General features: G+C 55.4%; 1 long non-coding RNA gene across 1 annotated transcript in view; it reads left to right on the forward strand.

Annotated features, from left to right (window-relative positions):
• The window catches only part of LOC138468491 (uncharacterized), a 547,794-nt gene that overhangs the window by 368,545 nt on the left and 159,733 nt on the right, over positions 1–19,516 (forward strand). The gene's annotated exons all lie outside the window — the stretch shown is intronic.

A 19,516-nucleotide genomic window follows, 5' to 3' on the forward strand; every position in this document is an offset into this window, starting at 1 on the left:
GTGCACCCCGAAGTACATGTACCCAGGCTAATCGCGTGTGGAACTTCCCGCGCACCCCATAGTACACGTACTCAGGCAAATCGCGTGTGGATTTCACGCGCACCCCGAAGTACACATACCCAGGCTAATCGCGTGTGGATCTTCCTGCGCACCCCGAGGTACACATACCCAGGCCAATCGCGTGTGGAACTTCCCGCGCACCCCGAAGTACACGTACCCAGGCAAATCGCACGGCTGGGAGGTGGGGGTGGTGGGAGACATGAGTTGGACATGAGTGGGGGGCTGGTGGAGGCTGCCCCTGCACTGCTGGGGGGTGGGGGTGGTGGGAGACATGAGTGGGGGCCTGGTGGAGGCTGCCCCTGGTGGCTGTGGGATGGGGGTGGTGGGAGACATGAGTGGGGGCCTGGTGGAGGGTTCCCCTGGTGGCTGGGGGGTGGGGGTGGTGGTAGACATGAGTGGGGGCCTGGTGGAGGCTGCCCCTGCACTGCTGGGGGGTGGGGGTAATAGGGGACATGAGTGGGGGCCTGGTGGAGGGTGCCCCTGCACTGCTGGGGGGTGGGGGTGGTGGGAGACATGAGTGGGGGCCTGGTGGAGGCTTCCCCTGGTGGCTGTGGGATGGGGGTGGTGGGAGACATGAGTGGGGGCCTGGTGGAGGCTGCCCCTGCACTGCTGGGGGGTGTGGGTAATAGGGGACATGAGTGGGGGCCTGGTGGAGGCTGCCCCTGGTGGCTGGGGGATGGGGGTGGTGGTAGACATGGGTGGGGGCCTGGTGGAGGCTGCCCCTGCACTGCTGGGGGGTGGGGGTGGTGGGAGACATGAGTTGGACATGAGTGGGGGCCTGGTGGAGGCTGCCCCTGGTGGCTGAGGGGTGGGGGTGGTGGTAGACATGGGTGTTGGCCTGGTGGAGGCTGCCCCTGCACTGCTGGGGGGTGGGGGTGGTGGGAGACATGAGTGGGGGCCTGGTGGAGGCTGCCCCTGCACTGCTGGGGGGTGGGGGTGGTGGGAGACATGAGTGGGGGCCTGGTGGAGGCTGCCCCTGCACTGCTGGGGGGTGGGGGTGGTGGGAGACATGAGTGGGGGCCTGGTGGAGGCTGCCCCTGGTGGCTGTGTGATGGGGGTGGTGGGAGACATGAGTGGGGGCCTGGTGGAGGCTGACCCTGCACTGCTGGGAGGTGGGGGTAATAGGGGACATGAGTGGGGGCCTGGTGGAGGCTGCCCCTGGTGGCTGGGGGGTGGGGGTGGTGGTAGACATGAGTGGGGGCCTGGTGGAGGCTGCCCCTGGTGGCTGGGGGGTGGGGGTGGTGGTAGACATGAGTGGGGGCCTGGTGGAGGCTGCCCCTGCACTGCTGGGGGGTGGGGGTAATAGGGGACATGAGTGGGGGCCTGGTGGAGGCTGCCCCTGCACTGCTGGGGGGTGGGGTGGTGGGAGACATGAGTGAGGGCCTGGTGGAGGCTGCCCCTGGTGGCTGGGGGGTGGGGGTGGTGGTAGACATGAGTGGGGGCCTGGTGGAGGCTGCCCCTGCACTGCTGGGGGGTGGGGGTGGTGGGAGACATGAGTGGGGGCCTGGTGGAGGCTGCCCCTGCACTGCTGGGGGGTGGGGGTGGTGGGAGACATGAGTGGGGGCCTGGTGGAGGCTGCCCCTGGTGGCTGGGGGGTGGGGGTGGTGGGAGACATGAGTGGGGGCCTGGTGGAGGCTGCCCCTGCACTGCTGGGGGGTGGGGGTGGTGGGAGACATGAGTGGGGGCTTGGTGGAGGCTGCCCCTGGTGGCTGGGGGGTGAGGGTGGTGGGAGACATGAGTGGGGGCCTGGTGGAGGGTGCCCCTGGTGGCTGGGGGGTGGGGGTGGTGGTAGACATGGGTGGGGGCCTGGTGGAGGCTGCCCCTGCACTGCTGGGGGGTGGGGGTGGTGGGAGACATGAGTGGGGGCCTGGTGGATGGTGCCCCTGGTGGCTGGGTGGTGGGGGTGGTGGTAGACATGGGTGGGGGCCTGGTGGAGGCTGCCCCTGCACTGCTGGGGAGTGGGGGTGGTGGGAGACATGAGTGGGGGCCTGGTGGAGGCTACCCCTGCACTGCTGGGGGGTGGGGGTGGTGGGAGACATGAGTGGGGGCTTGGTGGAGGCTGCCCCTGGTGGCTGGGGGGTGAGGGTGGTGAGAGACATGAGTTGGACTTGAGTGGGGGCCTGGTGGAGGGTGCCCCTGGTGGCTGGGGGGTGGGGGTGGTGGTAGACATGGGTGGGGGCCTGTTGGAGGCTGCCCCTGCACTGCTGGGGGGTGGGGGTGGTGGGAGACATGAGTGGGGGGCTGGTGGAGGGTGCCCCTGGTGGCTGGGGGGTGGGGATGGTGGTAGACATGGGTGGGGGCCTGGTGGAGGCTGCCCCTGCACTGCTGGGGAGTGGGGGTGGTGGGAGACATGAGTGGGGGCCTGGTGGAGGCTGCCCCTGCACTGCTGGGGGTGGGGGTGGTGGGAGACATGAGTGGGGGCTTGGTGGAGGCTGCCCCTGGTGGCTGGGGGGTGAGGGTGGTGGGAGACATGAGTTGGACATGAGTGGGGGCCTGGTCGAGGGTGCCCCTGGTGACTGGGGGGTGGGGGTGGTGGTAGACATGGGTGGGGGCCTGGTGGAGGCTGCCCCTGCACTGCTGGGGGGTGGGGGTGGTGGGAGACATGAGTGGGGGCCTGGTGGATGGTGCCCCTGGTGGCTGGGTGGTGGGGGTGGTGGTAGACATGGGTGGGGGCCTGGTGGAGGCTGCCCCTGCACTGCTGGGGAGTGGGGGTGGTGGGAGACATGAGTGGGGGCCTGGTGGAGGCTACCCCTGCACTGCTGGGGGGTGGGGGTGGTGGGAGAAATGAGTGGGGGCTTGGTGGAGGCTGCCCCTGGTGGCTGGGGGGTGAGGGTGGTGAGAGACATGAGTTGGACTTGAGTGGGGGCCTGGTGGAGGGTGCCCCTGGTGGCTGGGGGGTGGGGGTGGTGGTAGACATGGGTGGGGGCCTGTTGGAGGCTGCCCCTGCACTGCTGGGGGGTGGGGGTGGTGGGAGACATGAGTGGGGGGCTGGTGGAGGGTGCCCCTGGTGGCTGGGGGGTGGGGATGGTGGTAGACATGGGTGGGGGCCTGGTGGAGGCTGCCCCTGCACTGCTGGGGAGTGGGGGTGGTGGGAGACATGAGTGGGGGCCTGGTGGAGGCTGCCCCTGCACTGCTGGGGGTGGGGGTGGTGGGAGACATGAGTGGGGGCTTGGTGGAGGCTGCCCCTGGTGGCTGGGGGGTGAGGGTGGTGGGAGACATGAGTTGGACATGAGTGGGGGCCTGGTCGAGGGTGCCCCTGGTGACTGGGGGGTGGGGGTGGTGGTAGACATGGGTGGGGGCCTGGTGGAGGCTGCCCCTGCACTGCTGGGGGGTGGGGGTGGTGGGAGACATGAGTGGGGGCCTGGTGGAGGGTGCCCCTGGTGGCTGGGGGGTGGGGGTGGTGGTAGACATGGGTGGGGGCCTGGTGGAGGCTGCCCCTGCACTCTGGGGGGTGGGGGTAATAGGGGACATGAGTGGGGGCCTGGTGGAGGCTGCCCCTGCACTGCTGGGGGGTGGGGGTGGTGGGAGACATGAGTGGGGGCCTGGTGGAGGCTGCCCCTGGTGGCTGTGGGATGGGGGTGGTGGGAGACATGAGTGGGGGCCTGGTGGAGGCTGCCCCTGTACTGCTGGGGGGTGGGGGTAATAGGGGACATGAGTGGGGGCCTGGTGGAGGCTGCCCCTGGTGGCTGGGGGGTGGGGGTGGGGTGGTGGTAGACATGGGTGGGGGCCTGGTGGAGGCTGCCCCTGCACTGCTGGGGGGTGGGGGTGGTGGGAGACATGAGTGGGGGCCTGGTGGAGGCTGCCCCTGAACTGCTGGGGGGTGGGGGTGGTGGGAGACATGAGTGGGGGCCTGGTGGAGGCTGCCCCTGCACTGCTGGGGGGTGGGGGTGGTGGGAGACATGAGTGGGGGCCTGGTGGAGGCTGCCCCTGGTGGCTGTGGGATGGGGGTGGTGGGAGACATGAGTGGGGGCCTGGTGGAGGCTGACCCTGCACTGCTGGGGGGTGGGGGTAATAGGGGACATGAGTGGGGGCCTGGTGGAGGCTGCTCCTGGTGGCTGGGGGGTGGGGGTGGTGGTAGACATGAGTGGGGGCCTGGTGGAGGATGCCCCTGGTGGCTGGGGGGTGGGGGTGGTGGTAGACATGAGTGGGAGCCTGGTGGAGGCTGCCCCTGCACTGCTGGGGGGTGGGGGTAATAGGGGACATGAGTGGGGGCCTGGTGGAGGCTGCCCCTGCACTGCTGGGGGGTGGGGTGGTGGGAGACATGAGTGGGGGCCTGGTGGAGGCTGCCCCTGGTGGCTGGGGGGTGGGGGTGGTGGTAGACATGAGTGGGGGCCTGGTGGAGGCTGCCCCTGCACTGCTGGGGGGTGGGGGTGGTGGGAGACATGAGTGGGGGCCTGGTGGAGGCTGCCCCTGCACTGCTGGGGGGTGGGGGTGGTGGGAGACATGAGTGGGGGCCTGGTGGAGGCTGCCCCTGGTGGCTGGGGGGTGGGGGTGGTGGGAGACATGAGTGGGGGCCTGGTGGAGGCTGCCCCTGCACTGCTGGGGGGTGGGGGTGGTGGGAGACATGAGTGGGGGCTTGGTGGAGGGTGCCCCTGGTGGCTGGGGGGTGGGGGTGGTGGTAGACATGGGTGGGGGCCTGGTGGAGGCTGCCCCTGCACTGCTGGGGAGTGGGGGTGGTGGGAGACATGAGTGGGGGCCTGGTGGAGGCTTCCCCTGCACTGCTGGGGGGTGGGGGGGTGGTAGACATGAGGGGGGGCTTGGTGGAGGCTGCCCCTGGTGGCTGGGGGGTGAGGGTGGTGGGAGACATGAGTTGGACATGAGTGGGGGCCTGGTGGAGGGTGCCCCTGGTGGCTGGGGGGTGGGGGTGGTGGTAGACATGGGTGGGGGCCTGGTGGAGGCTGCCCCTGCACTGCTGGGGGGTGGGGGTGGTGGGAGACATGAGTGGGGGCCTGGTGGAGGCTGCCCCTGCACTGCTGGGGGGTGGGGGTGGTGGGAGACATGAGTGGGGGCCTGGTGGAGGCTGCCCCTGCACTGCTGGGGGGTGGGGGTGGTGGGAGACATGAGTGGGGGCCTGGTGGAGGCTGCCCCTGGTGGCTGTGGGATGGGGGTGGTGGGAGACATGAGTGGGGGCCTGGTGGAGGCTGACCCTGCACTGCTGGGGGGTGGGGGTAATAGGGGACATGAGTGGGGGCCTGGTGGAGGCTGCTCCTGGTGGCTGGGGGGTCGGGGTGGTGGTAGACATGAGTGGGGGCCTGGTGGAGGATGCCCCTGGTGGCTGGGGGGTGGGGGTGGTGGTAGACATGAGTGGGAGCCTGGTGGAGGCTGCCCCTGCACTTCTGGGGGGTGGGGGTAATAGGGGACATGAGTGGGGGCCTGGTGGAGGCTGCCCCTGCACTGCTGGGGGGTGGGGTGGTGGGAGACATGAGTGGGGGCCTGGTGGAGGCTGCCCCTGGTGGCTGGGGGGTGGGGGTGGTGGTAGACATGAGTGGGGGCCTGGTGGAGGCTGCCCCTGTACTGCTGGGGGGTGGGGGTGGTGGGAGACATGAGTGGGGGCCTGGTGGAGGCTGCCCCTGCACTGCTGGGGGGTGGGGGTGGTGGGAGACATGAGTGGGGGCCTGGTTTAGGCTGCCCCTGGTGGCTGGGGGGTGGGGGTGGTGGGAGACATGAGTGGGGGCCTGGTGGAGGCTGCCCCTGCACTGCTGGGGGGTGGGGGTGGTGGGAGACATGAGTGGGGGCTTGGTGGAGGGTGCCCCTGGTGGCTGGGGGGTGGGGGTGGTGGTAGACATGGGTGGGGGCCTGGTGGAGGCTGCCCCTGCACTGCTGGGGAGTGGGGGTGGTGGGAGACATGAGTGGGGGCCTGGTGGAGGCTTCCCCTGCACTGCTGGGGGGTGGGGGGGTGGGAGACATGAGGGGGGGCTTGGTGGAGGCTGCCCCTGGTGGCTGGGGGGTGAGGGTGGTGGGAGACATGAGTTGGACATGAGTGGGGGCCTGGTGGAGGGTGCCCCTGGTGGCTGGGGGGTGGGGGTGGTGGTAGACATGGGTGGGGGCCTGGTGGAGGCTGCCCCTGCACTGCTGGGGGGTGGGGGTGGTGGGAGACATGAGTGGGGGGCTGGTGGAGGGTGCCCCTGGTGGCTGGGGGTGGGGATGGTGGTAGACATGGGTGGGGGCCTGGTGGAGGCTGCCCCTGCACTGCTGGGGAGTCGGGGTGGTGGGAGACATGAGTGGGGGCCTGGTGAAGGCTGCCCCTGCACTGCTGGGGGGTGGGGGTGGTGGGAGACATGAGTGGGGGCTTGGTGGAGGCTGCCCCTTGTGGCTGGGGGGTGAGGGTGGTGGGAGACATGAGTTGGACATGAGTGGGGGCCTGGTGGAGGGTGCCCCTGGTCGCTGGGGGGTGGGGGTGGTGGTAGACATGGGTGGGGGCCTGGTGGAGGCTGCCCCTGCACTGCTGGGGGGTGGGGGTGGTGGGAGACATGAGTGGGGGCCTGGTGGAGGGTGCCCCTGGTGGCTGGGGGGTGGGGGTGGTGGTATACATGGGTGGGGGCCCGGTGGAGGCTGCCCCTGCACTGCTGGGGGGTGGGGGTAATAGGGGACATGAGTGGGGGCCTGGTGGAGGCTGCCCCTGCACTGCTGGGGGGTGGGGGTGGTGGGAGACATGAGTGGGGGCCTGGTGGAGGCTGCCCCTGGTGGCTGTGGGATGGGGGTGGTGGGAGACATGAGTGGGGGCCTGGTGGAGGCTGCCCCTGTACTGCTGGGGGGTGGGGGTAATAGGGGACATGAGTGGGGGCCTGGTGGAGGCTGCCCCTGGTGGCTGGGGTGTGGGGGTGGTGGTAGACATGAGTGGGGGCCTGGTGGAGGCTGCCCCTGCACTGCGGGGGGATGGGGGTAATCGGGGACATGAGTGGGGGCCTGGTGGAGGCTGCCCCTGCACTGCTGGGGGGTGGGGTGGTGGGAGACATGAGTGGGGGCCTGGTGGAGGCTGCCCCTGGTGGCTGGGGGGTGGGGGTGGTGGTAGACATGTGTGGGGGCCTGGTGGAGGCTGCCCCTGCACTGCTGGGGGTGGTGGGAGACATGAGTGGGGGCCTGGTGGAGGCTGCCCCTGCACTGCTGGGGGGTGGGGGTGGTGGGAGACATGAGTGGGGGCCTAGTGGAGGCTGCCCCTTGTGGCTGGAGGGTGGGGGTGGTGGGAGACATGAGTGGGGGCTGGTGGAGGCTGCCCCTGCACTGCTGGGGGGTGGGGGTGGTGGGAGACATGAGTGGGGGCCTGGTGGAGGCTGCCCCTGGTGGCTGTGGGATGGGGGTGGTGGGAGACATGAGTGGGGGCCTGGTGGAGGCTGCCCCTGCACTGCTGGGGGGTGGGGGTAATAGGAGACATGAGTGGGGGCCTGGTGGAGGCTGCCCCTGGTGGCTGGGGGGTGGGGGTGGTGGTAGACATGAGTGGGGGCCTGGTGGAGGCTGCCCCTGCACTGCTGGGGGATGGGGGTGGTGGGAGACATGAGTGGGGGCCTGGTGGAGGCTGCCCCTGGCGGCTGTGGGATGGGGGTGGTGGGAGACATGAGTGGGGGCCTGGTGGAGGCTGCCCCTGCACTGCTGGGGGGTGGGGGTAATAGGGGACATGAGTGGGGGCCTGGTGGAGGCTGCCCCTGGTGGCTGGGGGGTGGGGGTGGTGGGAGACATGTGTTGGTGATCAGTAGTGCAAGGTGACATGTGGGTTGGCTGTTGGGCATGGCCATGGTGGATGGGTTGCCTGTGGGACATGAGCAGGGGTGCAGGGTAGTACCCTGTGGTGTGGGCTGCCTGCAGGGGCCGTGGAGGGTGTAGAGGGAACACCTGGGGGGACCCACATGGCCAAATCACGTGTAGCATTCCCCGGCACCACCGAAATACACGTACCCTGCAGAAATCGCGTGTGAATCTTCCGCACACATCGGAATACACGTACCCAGACCAATCGCGTGTGGAACTTCCCACGCACCCCCACCTACCCAGGCCAATCGCGTGTGGAACTTCCCGCGCACCCCGAAGTACACATACCCAGGCTAATCGCGTGTGGAACTTCCCACGCACCCAGGAACACGCGCACATGCTATTTTTCACACAGCGGGTGTCTGTGTTTGTCGGTGCCCCTTTGCACCTCATTTGTCCTAGAGGGCCACTGTATGGGCCATTCATCATGGCTGTATATGGGTGCTTTTTGTTAGCGCACATTTTGGCGCACATTTTTTTCAGTCGCAGGGGCGCTACTGCCTGCTTTCTTGTGGCGTACTTGTTTGGCCCTGTGCGCGTCTTTGACCGTGCGCTGGTTTGCCCTATTCGATTCCATGAATACGGGTTGTAGGCGAGCGTGTGGGCTTTCTACGTTACAATGCAGATGGTACCAAAAACAACTGCAAGCTGACTGGATTCACACATAGTCAAATATCACTTGGTAAGAAAACCTTCACAACAATAGGTATAATCTACCACGCAGGAGCCACAACCAATTCAGGGCACTACACGGCATATATAAAAAAGAAATGTGGATGGTTTGAATGTAATGATAGTACCATTACTCTAAAGCAGAGATTACCAGCAAATCTTACAAACGCTTATTTGATGTTCTTAAAACCAAAATTTGATAAATAAACTGTATTTAAACCTTTAAGTAAATTTGTGTTAAAAATATATAAAATGTTAGAATACTCCAAAAGCTATCTAACTGCTCAAAGATTCTACAACAACTAATCAGATAAATGAATACCACTAAATTAGACCAAAAAATACACAGTTAGAATACGCCAATTGGTATCTAACTGTCCCAAAATTATAAATTTGTGTTAAAATAATATAAACTGTTAGAATACTCCAAAAGCTATCTAACAGCTCAAAGATTCTACAACAACTAATCAGATAAATGAATACCACTAAATTAGGCCAAAAAATACACAGTTAGAATACGCCAATTGGTATCTAACTGTCCCAAAATTTTACAATATCCGAATAGATAAATCAAAACCACTAAAATATATTTAAAAAATAGACAGTTAGAATACGCCAATTGGTATCTAACTGCTCCAAAATTTTATAATATCAAAACAAATGAAGAATCTGTTACTGCTCCAAAAAATATACAACAAAGCAAAGTATAAAGCATTAGCCAGAAACAACAAGTGAACACTGAAAACAAACAAACAAATAAACTGTAGCATAACAGAAAAAGGGTTTTTTTTTAATCCAACATGGATTTTCTTTCTCCCACAGACCCAATGATTTTAGCAACAAATACAGAAACTGAGCAAATTGCACAGTACTCTGATTTGTACTCTACTAAATATGAAGGTTGAAAAAAAATAAAAGTATATTGCTTATACAATGTAATAAGTCATTACAAAATACTAATACTAACATGCTATTTTCTTTTATCACAGAAATGAAGAAGAAAAACATGGACTCCCATTACTAGACCAAACAGTAAGTATACAATAATAAGGACAACCATAGCAGCATATCACATCCATAGTATCTAATACCTTTGTTCCTTATACATTTGTTTTTCACCCAAAGTTATAAGCAAATATGAATGTGATATGCTGCGGTGGTTGTTGCCAGGGCATAGAGTCTTGGGTGCATGGCCAAATAGCCATGCACCCAAGACTCTATGCCCTGGCAACAACCACCGCAGCATATCACATCCATAGAGTCAAACATTTCAACTATGATCTATGGGAAACTTTTAATGTCCGCGAACAATGTGAGTGTTGTTAGAACACTTTGAACTTGCCAGCGAACAATACGGACACCGTTTTCAGGACACCCCCTACGAACATTTCAGAACAACGCGATAGTTCTTAGAACACTTTCAACTTAACAACGAACAATACGGACAGCGTCCTAAGGACACCCCCTACGAACATTCCAGGACACCTGGAGTGTTCTCAAAAACGTCTTCAGAACACCCCCATTTTGTTTATTTGCGAACATTTCAGGACACCGCGGGTGTTCTTAGAACACATTCAACTTGACATAGAACAATACGGACAGCGTCCTCAGGACACCCCCTACGAACACTCCCCGGACACCGCGAGTGTTCTTAGAAGCGTCTTCAGAACACCACCATCTTGTTTATTTGCGAACATTTCAGGACACCGCGAGTGTTCTTAGGACACATTCAACTTGACAGAGAACAATACGGACAGCGTCCTCAGGACACCCCCTACGAACATTCCAGGACACCGGGAGTGTTCTTAGAAGCTTCTTCAGAACACCACCATCTTGTTTATTTGCGAACATTTCAGGACACCGCGAGTGTTCTTAGGACACATTCAACTTGACAGAGAACAATACGGACAGCGTCCTCAGGACACCCCCTACGAACTCTCCCCGGACACCGCGAGTGTTCTTAGAAGCGTCTTCAGAACACCACCATCTTGTTTATTTGCGAACATTTCAGGACACCGCAAGTGTTCTTAGGACACATTCAACTTGACAGAGAACAATACGGACAGCGTCCTCAGGACACACCCTACGAACACTCCCCGGACACCGCGAGTGTTCTTAGAAGCGTCTTCAGAACACCCCCATTTTGTTTATTTGCGAACATTTCAGGACACCGCGGGTGTTCTTAGAACACATTCAACTTGACAGAGAACAATACGGACAGCGTCCTCAGAACACCCCCTACGAACACTCCCCGGACACCGCGAGTGTTCTTAGAAGCGTCTTCAGAACACCACCATCTTGTTTATTTGCGAACATTTCAGGACACCGCGAGTGTTCTTAAGACACATTCAACTTGACAGAGAACAATACGGACAGCGTCCTCAGGACACCCCCTACGAACACTCCCTGGACACCGCGAGTGTTCTTAGAAGCGTCTTCAGAACACCCCCATTTTGTTTATTTGCGAACATTTCAGGACACCGCGAGTGTTCTTAGGACACATTCAACTTGACAGAGAACAATACGGACAGCGTCCTCAGGACACCCCCTACGAACACTCCCCGGACACCGCGAGGGTTCTTAGAAGCGTCTTCAGAACACCCCCATTTTGTTTATTTGCGAACATTTCAGGACACCGCGGGTGTTCGTAGAACACATTCAACTTGACAGAGAACAATACGGACAGCGTCCTCAGGACACCCCCTACGAACATTTCAGGACACCGGGAGTGTTCTCAAAAATGTCTTCAGAACACCCCCATTTTGTTTATTTGCGAACATTTCAGGACACCGCGGGTGTTCTTAGAACACATTCAACTTGACAGAGATCAATACGGACAGCGTCCTCAGGACACCCCCTACGAACACTCCCCGGACACCGCGAGTGTTCTTAGAACAGTTTCACTTTGCTTGCGAACAAAACGGACACATATTGAGTCCTTAGAACACCCCCCAGTCAGTTTATTTAGAACATTTCAGAACACCCGTGATGTCCGCAAACAAATCGAACACAAAAAGAACGTCTAACACATAAAAAACACAACATTCATCCTATCTCATACACACTCACCCTCCCCAAACACTCCTACACACCAACACACTCTACTAAATACACATTTTGAACAAAGTTTCACCGCGCTGTCCGCGGACGTCCGCGAATCCAAGATGGCGGGCGCTACCGAAAAATCTGACACGCTTCACGCTCCACGCCGTCCAATCAGCGAACACGTTGCATGTCCGCGAACATCACGCAAGACGATTGGCCAATCAGGACACTGTCCGCGGAGCGAACAGGGAAGTGTGTCCGCGAACCGAACACAGATATCACAAATTTTTTTTTACCTACTTTTTGGTCATTTTAAAAAAACTACTGGACGGATTTTCACCAAGTTTTCAAAAGCACGCTTTCAGGACCAAGCCGCTGCTCCTGGTCCAAATTTGGTGGAAATCCGTCCAGCGGTTTGGGCTGTAGGCGCGAGCAAAAATTTTTTCCCATTCAGTCTATGGGAAAAAAAAAAGTTTTGGGACCCCCCTATATCTTTGCCCCCCCTGGACGAATCCTCACCAGACTTTGCAAATAAATTCAGAGTGACCCAAATACTTTTTTTGCAAAGTTTGTTGAGGATCCGTCCAGGGAGAGCGAAGTTATAAGCCACCCAGAAAGTGCTCTTCCAATGGAAACAGCAACTTAACCATAACTACATGGCCACTACCGTGGCCATGTAATGTATATATGTATATATATATATATTTATGTTAGCACTTGCCGCGGTCTAATCTATTTCAAAGGCATGTGGCTAGCTTCATGACTGCTTTGCTGCTTGCGTTTCATTGCATCTGTACACGTTTAAACTAAGTATCTTCATCAGGTCTGTGGCATAGGTTTCTTCACCTTGATCCCAAGATGTCACTTATACTTGATACTTTCTTGATGGTTTATAAATCGTCTGCATCCTCTGGTCTGTTTATCTCTTCTATGGGTGTCAATTCAATTTTGTATGACGTCACCATTCATCTTTGCCTTTTAGTTTCTCTGCTTCTTCAGGAATCTCGTTCAAATGGCCATCATATTGTCTTGTATGCAGGTATGGTTTCCTTAATGGGTACTTTACCTCCCATATTCTCTTAGGTATAGGTCCTCTTATGGGTACTGCACAGAGTCCACGCTTTTCTCTTTTTTGTTTAACTGTTCTGTGTACGTCACATACTGCCTTTCAGGTAATGTAGGCGGGGCAGTTGGAGTGGGGGTACTTGGCTCCTCCTCTACACTCCCCCCTCTGGGTGATTTATCGACCACTCTCACATCATTTTCTACATCTAGACATCCTGGTCTGAAGAGATGCTTCCTAGGTATCTATATTTTTATGACTCCCATCAGGCATCCAGCTAATTTCCCATGCTCATCCTTGTTCCATGTCATGAGCATGCACTGTCCACTTGGACTGCAATAGATCAATTTCCCCACATACTTCTTATGGTCCTTAGAATACAGGAACTTCGCTCCCTCAGGTGCATGGATACTGGCCTTCACAAAGTGTCTGATTTCTTCATCAGTCAGATCTTTTGGCATCCATTCTGGTTCAACATCAATCATGATTTTCATCCCTATGTCTTTCTTTGCTGTTTTCTTGCACTGTGAGATTATTATCTTGATCACACAGAATCCAAGTATCACTAACAATAACAGGGCTCCAAGAAAGTAGAAAATATCTGCCATCCATTGTGGAACCCAAGAGAAAGCATTTCCAAACCAGCTGTCATCAACTATGTCTTCTTCTTCGTCTATCATCTGGCCATGGAGTTTCGTCAGCATGTCTATTGCCTCTGTCAAGGTACTATTCTCGTCATCGTGAGTAGGTATGAACGTGCAACATGATTCTCCAATTTTTGCACAAAACTTCCGTCCATAGCTGTGATCATATCCAGGACATATCTATTCTGGCGAGTCATCAATCTTACAGCTTTCAGTTCTTCTCAGGGTGTGTGGGATTTGGCCAACTTGATAGTGTTCAAAGCAAAGTCAGCATGAAAATTTCACAAGTTCTTGGGATTCACTTGGCAAAAATTCACAGTGCCTTTTACTTATCTGGGTTCACTTCTTCACAGGTTCTCTCAGGTTTCCCTTGCCTCGAGCTTAGACCTTCCTGGTTATCCTTCAACGTACCAATGTTCAAAGTTACCTTTTTTCCAAACACAAAAGTATCACTCACAAAAGTTCCATCAGAAAATATCACTCTTCACTTGTTGTTTATGGGACTCACTTCCTCATGCTAAACCAAGTCCTTCTCAATTACAACTTCAGTATCTCAAACGATTCCTTCTCACATCTAGGCCACCCTGGCCGTGACACAGTTTGTAGACCGCACAGTTCACCCATTAAAGGTCGTGCAACCAGGTGCCTAGCTTTGCTTAAATTTCTTGGTAGGTTCTTAGAGTGGGGTCTCTTCAGCCTCCTTGGATCAGCCTCCTGCTTGGAGGCCACCCCAATGCTTCTCAACACTCTCAGTCCACTCACAGTTTCTCATTGTCAGTTTTTGCTGCTTTGCTCTTCAGTTTTTTTGTAGCTCCCCTACTGCCATGGAGCTTTTCAAAAGGATTTCTATTTTGCTCACACTTCACTCGCGCACAGCTCCCCGGATGTCGCAATGCTGCTTTTCCTTCACAGAGACTTTCAATTGCGTATACTGTCATACAGGACCACTCTGCTGCTTTATATCCTTTCATACCTTCTTGATCATTGTCCACATCTCAGCGGTGTCCTGGTGGCTTTCGGGAACTAGTGCTCTTTCTCTCACAGTCACACTGTGCATGTATGAATGCTACTACTTGGACCAGGGTGTTGGCAAGCACTCTTGGTACCGTCTTTAGCCCAAACGGCAGAGCTTGGAACAGAAAATGCTGACACTCGACAGAGAACCTCAAACATTGTCCGGTAGGCCCACCAGACTGCAACATGATAATAGGAATACTGTAAGTTGAGGAAGGCTAAAAAATCCCCTTCCCTGATCATCAGGATCACCTTCTGGAGACTCCCCATCTTGGGCATCCAATTGCAGGCGTGTATGTTGTATCATTTTAGATACAGCCTGAACACCCCTGATGGCTTTAGCACGAGAAAAACAATGACGTAGAATCCTATTTCTTTCAGTACTTTTGGTACTTTGCTGTTCACCGTCTTCTTCAGGCGATCAGGATGTTGCCTTTCAGCACAATGGGCCTCATTACGACCCTGGCGCTAAGTGGTTAACGGCGCCGTAAAAGGCTGCGGCGCCGTTAACCACTTAGCGCCTTACTACGAGGTCCCTTTGCGCAACCCGACCTTAATGGCTGGTCTGGACCAGCCGTTAAAGTAGGGACCCACAAACGGACCTCGCAGGCAAATACGGTACAGCAATTTGCGGTACCGTAATTGCCGCCTTCCCCATTCCCATTGAGCCATATGGGTCAAAAATGGGAATGGGGAAGGGCCATGGTGAAATGGGGAAATACCGCCCCGCCAACCTTGGAATGGGGCGGTATTTCCCTATTTCACCATGGCAGACTTGTTACAACACTGGCACCAACCATGGTGCTAATAGCGCCATGGTTTAGCGCCGGTGTTGTAATGAGGGCCAATCTGTTTTAACTTGTTCCTGGGAAGTGGGATGACAATGATGGGAGGAAGGAAAGTTGATCTTGTATCCCCTTTCTTCTGTCCTGTTTACTCATGCATGTGAGGACAGGGTCTCCCACACATCCGTGATGTACCAAAGCCAGGGCCTCATTACGACCCTGGCGGTAAGGGGTTAACGCCAGCGTTAGCTGCGCCGACCCCTTACCGCCAATTACGAGGTCCCTTAGCGCCATGGCGCTTTTAACACCTGCTTTTATCAGGTGTTAAAATCCATGGCGCTAAGGGACCATGGAGTTAATTACGCCACCGTAATTTACGGTGGCGTAATTAACGCCTTCCCCACTCCCATTATGCCCTATGGGGCAAAAATGGGAATGGGGAAGGGTAAATGGGGATTGGGGACTTACCGCCCCGCCGACCTCGGAATGGGGCGGTAAGTCCGCCAACCACCATGGCGTAAACGTAGTTTACGCCATGGTGGTAAAGTCACGGCCCAGGCGGTAACTTACCGCCTGGGTCGTAATGAGGCCCCATACCCGTTAAGGTCTGGCGTTAGGACCTCAGAGGCAGAATTTGTGAAGGAGCTTTCCCTCTTTTTTCGTGTCTGTTTCCCTGCTGGTCCTTTATCCCTGTTTCTTCAAGAGACTCTGTTTTCTGGCTTGGTTCTGCTGTACCTTTTTGTCACTTCTGTATGTGATATTGACATAGGGTGTTATCTTTTGGTACCATACGGACCAGTGCTGACATTGGCCAAATCTTCCCGGATCTGGCAACACATGTCTCCCTGGGTCTCAGAACCACAATCTGGGGAAATTCATGTGCGCTCTATATGCATTTAACAATGCTGAGAATGCTTTAAACTATCCTCCGGCATTCGCTGCAAGGTCAGGATTTGAACTGTAATCACTGGGATCTAAGGCAAAACCCTGCCATTATGGGGGCGCCGGATTGGACGAGCAGGGGTCAGCCAGGGGCAAAGGAGCAGGTGGATGCCGGGCGGTTTTCGCAGGCTCTGGTGGGGGGGACGATGGTGCCAGTCCTGGGGCTTAAATATAGCCCAGGAGGATGAGTAGAGCATGTTGTCTCTGTCTCGTCCTGCCTGACTTTCACCGCCGTGCCTGGCCTGCCACCTGGTTCCCTCGAGGCCTTTCATCGTAGCAATCTCTTCTTTTTTACAACAAGTTAGGGAAGCCTATCTGACTCCTGAGTACAGAAGGGCGAGTCAGAGCATCCATAAATGTATAACTCGAGACGGATTGTATTATTACCTGGACCGCATGGTGGTTCCCACCTCCTCTCTGCAAACTAAAGTCATGTCTTGGTGCCACTATAGCGTTGCAGCTGGACACAAGGGGATAACATCCACTTTGGATTTGATTTCTCATATCTTCTCGTGGCCTTTCAGGATGTAAGGAGATACGTCTTATCCTGTCCAGTGTGCGCCAGAAGTATTCAACTTCCAAACCCATTGTAAAACTGGAACAAACACCCAAGCCCCTAGGATCATGCACTCACATATCATCGTATTTCATAGTAGATCTTCCCCCTTCTAATGGATTCACAGCCATCATGGTAGGAATAGATATATTCACTAAGATGGCTCACTTTACTCCATTACATGCAGTTCTGTCGGCTCCCCATATGGTAGTAGTTTTCCTTAGGGACATATTCTGCCTACATGGTCTGCCGGTATCCATAACCACAGACCAAGGGTCTCAATACACCTAACAATTCTGGAAAACTCTTTGTGAGTTGTTGGGCATACAGAGAGCACTGTACTCCGAATATTACCACCAAATAAATGGACCAACGGAGTGACTAAATCACACCTTAGAGCAATACTTACACTGTTATACCACCAGCTCTCAAGACTCCTGGTCAGGTCTACTTCCTACAGCAGAATATTCCTACAATAACACCATTCATTCAGCCTCGAAAATGGTTATCATCCTAAAATCCTTCCGGAGACTACATGTCCACCTTCAAATATTCCCACTATGAACGATTTCCTAAAAAGGATACAGGAAAACCACAGGACTACTTATCAACAGATTCATTTGTCCAAAGAATGGAACAAGAAATATGCAGACCAACATAGAAGTGAGAACCAAAATTGTACCATCGGAGATAAGGACTGGCTTTCTACAAAGTCCTTCCCAAATGGATTCACTCTTCTAAATTGTCCAAAGATTTGTGACTCTACGTATTACAGAGGCTCCTTACAGTATTTGGTTCACTGGAAAGGATCCACCATACAAGAACGAACATGGGAACTGGTAACTCATGTCCATACACCCATATTAGTTCGCCAATTCCACAGGTGGCATCCCTGGAAACCAGGACCCAGTCGGATGAAAAGGGGGCATACTGTCACAGCGAACCATTGGTCACTGTGACACCGCTGGTGTAAAGGGCAGCGGATGCACCATTGCGCTTTACTACACTTATGGACTACAAGTGTTCCATCACATAGTTTCCCAATCTGCTGCAATGATCTAGTGTTCAACCAAGATGGCCGCTCGCATCGCAGCGTTTCCTCTAATACCGGTGACTACAAAATGCATGTTGCGTTGTAACCCTGTTTGCTCCCACTTTAGGGTAAGACGCTAGAGTTATTTCTTACGGTGTGTCTCTCTGCTGCTTTTCTAGCTCCCTTTTGAAAGTGGATTTCGTCTGTCTTGGTGCTCTTTCCTTCTTTTTGCCCTATTTTCATCCAGTCCCATCAGGACGCATTCTACTGTTGCCATCCTCTAACTTCCCTGTTACTAATTCTTCACTGTCCTATTGTCCTCTGCGTCCCACACTCTGGACTTGCTTCCTCAAACATTTCTTGCCTTATCCTTAGGGAGATCATACTTACTGCTTCTTCCCACTCGTTCAGCCTGGAACATCCATTACAATCAACTGAACTGCCCGTATCCCACTACCATCAACTTGCTAAGGGTTTTTATGACTTTGGTCTTTTCCCTCAAGTCACAGGCCAAATCGTGTCTGGCTGCTGCTATGTCCTAGTTGTGGTTACCTACAGAAGTTCATTGTGGCGGCAGACCAGGATAGGCCCTATCTCTTCCAGGATCGGCTATGCAATAAGGCAAAGGCTAAGAAGGAAAAATCCAAGACTCCTCGAAAAGACCCCAATGCAACAGACTCAGGTGCAAGCCACATCAGTCTTTTTCCCTTCCCGCTCTACTCAGGGGGAGGGGGAGCTGCCTCTTGGTAATACCTCCCGTGTAGGGCATTGTGGGGAGAGGATAGGGCCTCATCACCATGTGACTCCCTAGCGGGACAGAGAGCCATGGGTTCCCCAGGACCACTTGTCAATAGGAATGTTCTTTATGGACATAGGTCCTCATTACAAGTTTGCCGGTCCGGAATTAACAGTGCTGGTAGAACCAAACCAGCACCGTTTTCCGGACCGGCAAACTACGAGTTCTGCAGGCGGGTGCCGTCCCGCCCTCCAGGTCTGGCCTGGCGGTTGGAACGGCACCCGCTCGCAAAGATGCACGGAAACACTGACACCATTACGACATGGTGCCAGTGTTTCCGCTTTCCTCATTCCCATGGAGTATTCCATGGGAATGTGGATTTACAGAATTGCCGGCGCCGGATTAACTGGCCCACCAGGGCTGTAATGCCCCAGTAATTCCGGCAAGTCCAGCGCCAGTTATTCACTAGCGGTCCAGAGGCAGCCTGCTGGTTTTACCGGCACAGCTACTGCCGGACTCGTAATGAGCCCGATCACTTATTACATGTAACATCACATTATTGGAGTGCCTTTATGGTTTGTTGTGAGATTAAAAATTGTGGCCGGTTTGGCATCCAAAAGAGATACCTGTCTCGTGTGTTCTCCTTGCACCTGAGTTTCCCCCCTTGCTCAGCCCACAGGGGTTAGACACTTCCCCACAAGACCACTTGAGGCTGTGAGCAGGATCTGTGTGAAGTCCTATGTTGACATGTCACTTTACAGGAAGTATTAAAGTACATCTTCTTAGGTTTAAAAGGTGTGCACAATTTCTACTTTGCTGACAAGATTATAAAAAACTGGGCTATTTTCAAATAATATTATGGGCTAAGAGGCAAATGTTTATGTTATGTTATGTTATGTTAAAGGTTCTTATACCACGCACTGTTGTCACCTGCGTGGTTTATTGGCACTCTGGCAGATCTGTAAAGCAAGGGGCGAGGAGGGTAAGTTAGTAGGACTGAGCGGGAGAAAAGAGCAAAAGAGCTGTGATGGGCTGTTGGCAGTATAATTTCGGTTGACACCGTTCACTGAACATAGGTGTGTTTTTTGGTTGGTAGCTGCCATGTGCTGCTGGGTGAGGTTATGTGTGGATTGTTTCATTATTGTGGTGCAGTGAAATGCATGCAGTTTGTTGTGCTGCTGAGGCATGGTTGTGTTTAGTTCAGAGTTTGAGAGGTGTAGGCA

Source organism: Ambystoma mexicanum, chromosome 4q, assembly GCF_040938575.1.
Source record: "Ambystoma mexicanum isolate Mex_15411 chromosome 4q, UKY_AmexF1_1, whole genome shotgun sequence".
NCBI classification, from domain to species: Eukaryota; Metazoa; Chordata; class Amphibia; order Caudata; family Ambystomatidae; genus Ambystoma; species Ambystoma mexicanum.